General features: G+C 33.3%; 1 pseudogene; it reads right to left on the reverse strand.

The window, feature by feature from the left end:
* Positions 1–2801: 2801 nt before the first annotated feature.
* Positions 2802–3995, reverse strand: LOC106302585 (annotated as a pseudogene).
* Positions 3996–9741: the final 5746 nt, after the last annotated feature.

Raw genomic sequence — 9741 nt, forward strand, 5'->3', positions numbered from 1 at the left:
ATAACAAATTTCACAAAGAGGTAACTCTAGATATTTTTAGTACATGGCCATAGTGAAAGCTTTGATAAGGTACCTAGGGGTGGCCAAGAATCGAATATCTGACTTTTTAGAGGTATTTATAATATGATCTGATTCGATCTGTAGCCATCCGGATATTGGTTATTGCGGATATCTGGAAAATTTTAAAATTTTAACCGGATATCCGATTCTATCCGTAAAAATAAATTTTAAATTTTAAAATGAATAAAAAATCTAAAAATAATATAAAATACTATTATTACAAAAATAAAAAGTTAGTTACTTTTCAAAAATTCTAATAACTAATATAATAAATTTAGTAATACAAATACTGAAAAACGTAAATAAAATAAAATATCTACATAACTTATATATATAATTCTTTAAATATATGTATATGTATACTATTATTTGAGAAGTGAATTTGCTTACTTGTCATCTTCTCCGTGATTTTAGTTTATTTGATTACTTGTTATATTTTCCATGATTTTAGGATAAATCATTAGTTTAATTAATATTATTTTTATTTGATATTTATATTTTATCATGATATTTAATTTAATTAAAACATTAAAATATTTTTTTGATATATATATACATAAACTATTGTTTTTAAAAATATTTTTAATATATAAATATCATGAGATTTATGATATTCAACTAATAAATTGATAATAAAAATATCTACCGGTAATATCGTCATTACTTTTATGTTTATAATTTTAATCACTAATATTATAGCCATCTTCTCTGATTTTTATTAGAAATATTGATCAAATACAGATTATTATAAAATTTATATATGAGTATATAAATATTACTGAATAAATCGATTTTTTTTTTTGGTTTGATCGCTTAATATACTGAACCATATCCATATATAGTGGGGGGTTTTTTTAAAAAAAATAACTATCATTCGGTTTATTCGGTACTACCAAATTCAGACTATTTTTCTATTTTGGTTTGGTTCAGTTTTAAATAATCTGGTTTTATTGGATTGAACACTCCTAGACTATTGTTGTTTTTTAATGTTTTATATTTTTAATTTTTTATAATCCTTTCACTGCCACATGTTTTTTTTTCAGTCCAAATGCAATGTGTGTTTAATTTCAAATAAAAATTTCCTAATTTAATTATTACTACATAAAAGATTTTGATCCAAAATCTATATCACATAAATAAAAATAAAACTATGAAACAAAAGAATATAATTTAATACATTGATTACTAATATGAATATTGAAGTTTTATAATTTATAATAATTTGAAATTTGTACATAATTTAATTATTCCTTTTTATAAAAGTAAACATATTATTTGAGAAATGAATTTGATTACATGTCATCTTCTCCATGATTTTAGTATACTATTATTTGAGAAGTGAATTTGCTTACTTGTCATATTCTCCATGATTTTAGTTTATTTAATTTCTTGTCATATTTTCCACGATTTTAGGATAAATCATTAGTTTAATTAATATTATTTTTATTTGATATTTATATATTTATCATGATTTTTAAGTTAATTAATAAAGATTAAAATATTCTTTTGATATATATATATATACTATTATTTTAAAAATATTTTTAATATATAATTATCATGATATATATGATATTTAATTAATAAATTGATAATAACAATATCTACCGGTAATATCGTCATTACTTTTATGTTATATTTAGTTTATAATTTTATGGACTAATATTATAGTCAACTTCTCTGATTTTTATTAGAAATATTGATCAAATACATATTATTATAAAATTTATATATGAGTATACTAATATATCTGAATATATCGTTTTTGTTTTGTTTTTTTTGTTTGATCGCTTAATATACTGAACCATATCCATATACTGCGGTTTTTAAAAAAAAAAAAACTGTCATTCGGTTTATTCCGTACCACCAAATTCAGACTATTTTTCTATTTCGGTTTGGTTCGGTTTTAAATAATCTTGTTTGATTGGATTGATCACTCCTAGACTATTGTTGTTTTTTAATGTTTTATATTTGTTATTTTTATAGTCCTTTCAGTGCCACATGATTTTTTCAGTCCAAATACAATATCTGTTTAATTTCAAATAAAAATTTCCTAATTTAATTATTACTACGGAAAAGATTTTGATCTAAAATCTACATCACATAAATAAAAATAAAACTATGAAAAAAGAACATAATTTAATACATTGATTACTAATACGAATATTGAAGTTTTATAATTTATAATAATTTGAAATTTTTTATCTAATTTAATTATTATTATTTTATAAAAATAAATATTAGAATTAAAAAATGTTAGGTATATAGATATATTAATCCACACAGGGTGCGTGACATCAACTAGTACATGCATATAACGGATCAGATCATAACAAATATTTGTGCCTAAAAATATTAGTATTTGTGATTTGCTTCGTTTCTTACGGATATTGCATATTATTCTTTTCTTTGCTTCGTAGAGTTAGAATATTTGGATTTTTCGGTTCAAATCAAAAAGATAATGAATCGAATCAAAATTTACGGATATTTTGCTCATCCCTAGTATCTCATAATTATAAATAGTTATCAAATGATGACCGGTTGCAGAAGGAGCCTGAGCACCATTTGGGTGCCCACACGTCGCAGTGAAACAAATTCAAAATATATACTGGCAAAGAAAACATAAGTACCAGAAACAAATAAATATTTATTGAACAACTTAATAATCTTGTTCAAAGAACGATGACAAAAGAGAAAACAAACAAAGTCAGACAAGAAAAATTAGATATGCAAGCAATAGATTATACGTCGACTAATGAAGTTGCACTAAACTTCGAAACATAAGAACACACAAGTGGGTAACAATATTTGTATGCTCCTACTCCGAGATCCACTTCTTTCAGGGATCCATCCACTCCAAAGCTGTGTTGCGAGTGGTGCTAGTGGTCAATGTAAATTTATTGTTTTTATCAAAAACCACCGCCACTTTCTTCTCCGCGTCAATGAAGAAACTTCCTAATGCAAACTGAAACTAGGGAGCAATGAAATTTCTTATATCCACAGATAAGAACACTCTGCGGTTACACGACACCATTGGGCTCAATCTTAGTTGTTATCCATATCTCCATCCATAATGTATCCCACGGCTGAAATAAAACTGAAAGCTGCTCTTCTATAACACTAGATAAGCTCAAAGTATCTTGCATTTCATGAAACTCAAACATAAGAGGCAAAGATGGCCCAAATGTCTCTCTTGTGAAATCAAACAGACTAAGAAACAATCGCCTGAAGACTTCTCTTTAGCAAACCAATACATATCTCCCTTAAGAGACACAAACAATCGCCTGAAGACTTCTCTTTAGCAAACCAATACATATCTCCCTTAAGAGACACACCGTGGTGCTTATAATCTACCCTCCATTCAGGAGTGACATCAAGAAACTTTCATGAATCAGTGTTGAAATCGTAAATTTTGAACTCAGCAAAAGCAGGAGAGTAAAAATCTTTAAAATCAATAAACCTCAATATTTTGTGGGATTTGCTACGCTGGTAGTATCCGAAGCATACGAATACAAATCTTATCTGTGATAATTATGTGTGGGCCTCGATCCGTCGAGTATGCCCCCAAAACGAGTTCCAAACAATGAGGCTAGCGTTATCCTTAGTGATGCATAGCAATAAACCATCGCAGTGAAAGACTTGAGATACATCGACTTCATTGCCTGGCTAATAAGTCTACCTTCATGCTTTAGACATGATTCAACATTCTGGAGATCGACTCTCAGCAAATAAACCTTACAATCCATCATGACCACCATAAACTCCTCTGCTGCTGCTACTTTTTTTTGACCTAGGTGCTTCTTTTCAAAGCTCCCACGTTTAGATAAAGAGTTCCACTCTCTGCAAGTAGATCTGACAGTTCTCAGAGATGAAAGCGGAATTCTATAGAGAACCTTCTCCACCAAATCCTTTGGAAGATTGGACATCTTCTTCATTTAACGAGGATCGATGTAACTTACACTGGTTTGTTTTTTTCTTGTGTCAGAAACTAATTACACCTTAGTTTTGCTTATGTATGTTGTTACATGAATAATCTAACGACAGTCATTTACAAGTGGCAGAAGGATATTGGAGCGAGGAGGTTGTTATCGTAACTGAATGAAGGAGGAAGTGGCTGACACGTGGCGTATTACGATTGGAGTCACCATTTGTTAGTTAGAAAGAATCATGTACAAACATAGTGTTGTTCACTTTCTTTAGATTCATTCAGATATTTTGTGAAACAATTCTTGAGTCTAATACATCTCTGAGAAACCTCTTGGTTCATACTTGGGAAAGGTTCTTCTTAATCCATAACCTTTTGCAGCTGAGCTACTGATTAGGTGCTTTATGAGTATCTAGTTGGATTCGTAGAGAAAGCGCATATTATTCCTCTATCAAGTGGTATCAAAAGCTAATATTTCCTCGGAAAGTGAAGTTTTGAAGGGATTTCCATGGTAGAAACGAGATCACAAACTTTGAGGAAGACGATAGTCCCTGATACAGAGGATGACGTAGACAGCCGATTCGAAGCTCTGGAAAAAGCATTTACGATCCAAAGCAAGTAGACGGAGAAGAGTATTGCGGATATGGTAGAAGATTTTTGGTTGATGACATATAATCAAAACAACAATGGATCTTCGATGAACGAGGAGAAGAACGATGTGAATCAACATTATCGTCAAGGAGGTAATCAATCGAACTATAACGGAATGTTGAGGATGTCTAAGATTGATTTTCAGCGATTCGATGGTGAGAAAGTCATGGAATAGTTTGGGAAAGCAGGATAGTTTTTATGATTGATAATACACCTGACGATTCAAAGGTTGGAATAGCATCGATCCATTCCGATGGACTTGCTTCGTCTTGGCATCAAGCGATGGTGCATGAGGATGTGGCCCAAGTGTTATTAAGGAGTTGGAGAGTTTACAAGAACTTGATTCGTTATAGGTTTGAAGAAGTCTTGGATGATCCAACAGCTGAGTTGAAGGAGTTGAGGGAAGTGAAAGGAATCGCGGAGTATCATGCAAAATTTGAAGTGATAAGAGCTTGATTATAGATGTCAGAGGAGTATCTGTTAAGTGCATACTTAGCAGGTCTTCATATGGATACACAAATGCAAATTCGTATGTTTCATCCTCAAAACTACTCGTGAGTGTTTAGTGCTTTGGAGATTATATGAAAAAGCACAACCGAGGAAACAAGGAATGAATGGTTGGAACAACACGAAACAACTAAGTCAAGAAAATAAAATGAGAGGGGTGTTAGGTAAACAGAAGGAAGGTTGGTAAAATTCTGAAGGTAACAACCCTCCATTACGCAAGTCCTTGACGAGTGCTGAGATGAGTGAAAAGAGGTCCCAAGGCTTGTGTTATTAGTGCGATGAAAAGTACACTCCTGATCATTATTTGAAGCACAAAACAACTCAACTTTGCATGCTTGAGTATGATGAGCAAGATCAGAGAGCCACTACAGAAGAGGTCGATGATTCTGAAAGGGAGGAGGTGGGTGATATAGCTCACATTTCGGTCAATGCAGTTTCAGGAGTTTCTGACTATACAACAATGAAAGTCATAGGAGTTCAGGGGAAGAAAACTTTGTATTTGCTAATTATTCTGGTTCTACACACAACTTCATTGATAAAAATGTTGCAGAGAAGTTGGGATGTCCATTAAAAGCCACAAGAAGAACAAGAGTTTCAGTAGCAGATGGGAGTAAGATCGAAGTTTGTGGGAAGATTGAGAAGTTTACGTGGCAGTTTTAGGAGATTGAGTTTCAAGCAGATTGTATGGTCATACCACTTAAATCAAACAATGATCGACAATACCTGAATCCAAATTAGACTGGAACCATATTAAACTAGGTTAAACCAGGTTACAAAGGACTTCAATTCTTGTCGAGAAAGATCGCCTCGCCGAATAAAAGACAATCTCACCAACTATTCCCATCGCACCAAATTTTCCTAAGGCATGAATTCTCTCGAGTTAACGACAAACATACTTATCATGATTCACTCAGACGGCTTCACCCAGTGAACGAAAAAATTACTTGTCATGATTTATTTAGACGGACTTGCCAAGTGAACGACAAACACACTTGTCATAATTCACTTAGACGGATTTGCCGAGTTAATGGTATCGTTCAACCACATTTACTCCTGAGCACATTCCTAAGGCAACAGCCCCTGATTGAGTTCTTCATTCTCCAGACCCATTCTCACAAATTCACTGAGATCAACTGAATCTCTCACAAGGGAACTTGAGGGGGACTTACTGTTGGAGATGGGTTACATCACTTCACAAGACATGTCGAATAAAGAACTTGGCCCACGAAGTCGGCTCAACTCGGCTTAATTCAGCACCACAAGCTCAGTTCGCCAGCTCGGCACGACAACTCATGTGCCACAAGCTCGGCATACGAACTCGTCTGCTTAGCTCGGCGACTAGAATCACGGCCCTAAAGACTCGGGCCAATTACTCAGCCCGCTAAGCTCTGCACAGCTCATTAGGTTAAACCAACATAGGGCAAACAGATGAGGGGTTCTTGTATAAAAGGGAGACAAGGGAAACAAGAAAGGGGAGATCCAAATTCAACCACATAGATTGAGGGTTAGAAAATTAGGATTTCTTCTATTTTAGCTTTATCACACCGACTTGCAATTTCCTGCACAAGCTCACCGAGTGTTGTCACTTTTCTCTCTTGTTTAAACACTTATTGTAACTTCCCTCTCATCAGATCAATAAAACGTCTTTAAAATAACCCACAATCGAGTTTTGTTCTTCTTAGTGAAGCTTAGGCTTGCGCGTTCGGGTCTTCGAGTCGGGTTTGGGCCGGTTCTTTTCGGGTCCGGGTCTTTCGGTCCTAAATATTTAGACCCAATAGGTACTTAGAAATTTTCGGTTCGGGTTCGGGTAGGTTCTTCTCGTGTCCGGGTCGGTTCGGGTCTATGATTAAAATATCCATAAAATACCCGTAATTTTTCGTGTCCATATCGGGTCCGGGTATTTAAGATCTGACAAGGACATGACATACCCAATTCCATCAAATTTAGTTGATATTTGTCATATATATCTAAAAGTTTACAAAATAACTTAAATGAAACTATTAATAATTAAAATAAAACATTTTCATACTCTAAATTTTACATTTTAAAGCTTCATATTACCTTAAAAATGTTACAAAATAATAACAAATGTTGTTAGCAAAAGATATTTCAACTAAATCATAAAATAATATATATTAAATAGAACACAAAAACATCATAGTTTTAGATATACATGTTTTTAAGTTGGGTACAAATCGGTTCTTATCGGGTCGGGTCTATTCGGGTCGGTTCTTTTCGGGTCTGGGTCTATTCGGGTCGGTTCCTTTCGGTTCCTTTCGGTTCCGGTTCTTTCGGGTAAAAAAAATTTAGACCCAGAAGGTACTTGTAAATTTTCGGTCTGGTTCCAGGTCGGATAGTTTTGGGTCGATTCCGGTTCGGGTTTTCGGATCCAGGTTTAAATGCCCATGCCTAGTGAAACCTGACCAAACTCAGATTCAACAATATGTTACAGTAAACGTGGGAATGGCTCAGAAAAAGCGGGTTGTTACACTGTTTTGAAGGGGCGGAAGCAAAATGGAATGGGTTCCACTCACTTCAATTTTAAGTAAGTTTGTATGTAAGAGCACCTTTATCGTGGAAACCCAAAATGGGTTACTGCATCAAATAAGGGTGTGGGCCCCACGTTTTTTTGAAAAAAGGGTCCCCAAAGTTCCCAGTTACGGATCGCTCTTGGCCAGTTTGTTACACTGTTTTGAAGGGGCGGAAGCAAAATGGAATGGGTTCCACTCACTTCAATTTTAAGTAAGTTTGTATGTAAGAGCACCTTTATCGTGGAAACCCAAAATGGGTTACTGCATCAAATAAGGGTGTGGGCCCCACGTTTTTTTTGAAAAAACGGTCCCCAAAGTTCCTAGTTACGGATCGCTCTTGGCCAGTTTGTTACACTGTTTTGCGGGCCCCACGACACGTGGCGGCTCGCGATTGGTTCTGTTTTAATTTTTTTTTTTTAAATCAGATATAACCAAAAAAAAAAAAAATTTAGAAACCCTCACCCGATAATCATGCTCTAAGAGCATCTGCAATGGGAGTCCTTAGGGAAAAAATAATTAAATAATCAGTGGACCTCACCAAAAGCTAAAGATTCAATCCTTAAAATTCTTAAATAAGGACTATTTCTTAATGAATCCTTGCACTATTTGCGGATCCCCACGACATCTGGCGACCCGCGATTGGTTGATATATTTTTTTTTATCTGAAAAAGAAAAAAAAATAATACCTAAAAAATCAAAATACACTTTTTCTAAGGACTCCTCTTTGGATAACACCACTGCGGATGCTCTAAGAACCGTTACAAATAAATATTTTATTTAAAATAAGTTGTATAATACGCTTTCAGTTTCATCTACTTTTCCAATCCAAAACCTGTGAGGATAATGGAAACCATAACCAAATATGGGTTGCACTCGCAAGTTCTGATCAGGTAGATGCTTTTAATAATGAGTACATGATACTGAGCATCCAATGAGCTGCATATAATAGTTTGACAAGTCGAAGCCTATCTACGTACAAGACATTGGCATTCTTTTTACACTTCCGAGTAATCATTTTCTTTTTATACAAGAAAATATTGAAGAAATTAAAATAGTTTTGGTTTACTTACGACCACGCACATCATGAGTTTCATAAGTTGCTTGTGTTACTTTTGATGCGCATCCACATGGTCCTCCAATACATCGATTGGTTCTTTCTATTTTTCTAATTTCTTAACCAAAACCAAACCTTTACAGTAATGCACTTATCTCGGCTTTTAAAGGTCTTCTCTTTGTTTGGTTACTACTTACTAGTTCTCAATATCCTTTTTTTGTCTTGATTTTAATTTGGCAGTGTCTTTGGCTGGTATCGCCAGACAAGAAATCAAATATTACAAGTGTTATAACTAATATAAAATAAATTATGATCTATATAAAAAAATATCAAATCCAAAACTATGAAAATTTTGTCTTTATTAGCATATATGTATTAATATACAAAAATTATCCAAATTGTATGCTTCATAAAAAAATATACTTGAAAATGGTAAATTATAAAAAAAACTCCAAATTCCAAATTATTTATTTAGACTTAGTTGTTTAAACATCAATAAGACATTTCATCAACTAATATAATTTTTTAAAAAAATCAAAACATATGAATAACCATAACTGTGAAGTATAAAAAATAACACCCACACGGTTGTGTAGGTCAAGGTCTAGTTACTTATTAAACGCACACCATTATGATGTTGATAAACCCTAGAAACCCTGGAGTAATCCATCAAAACAATAGCAGATCAACACTCTTTCTTAAACAATCACTGTTGAAAAGTTAACCCAAGTTCTTAAACAATCACTGCAGATAATAGTTTGACTAGTCGAAGCCTATCTACGTACAAGACATTGGCATTCTCTTTACAATTCCGGGTAATCGTTGTCTTTTTATACAATAAAATATTGAAGAAATTAAAATAGTTTTGGTTTACTTACGACCACGCACATCATGAGTTTCATAAGTTGTTTGAGTTACTTTTGATACACATCCACATGGTCCTCCAGCAAATCAATTGGTTCTTTCTATTTTCCTAATCTCTTAACCAAAACCAAACCTTCAGAGTAATGCAC

This window comes from Brassica oleracea, chromosome C7 (assembly GCF_000695525.1).
Source record: "Brassica oleracea var. oleracea cultivar TO1000 chromosome C7, BOL, whole genome shotgun sequence".
Lineage (NCBI taxonomy): Eukaryota > Viridiplantae > Streptophyta > Magnoliopsida > Brassicales > Brassicaceae > Brassica > Brassica oleracea.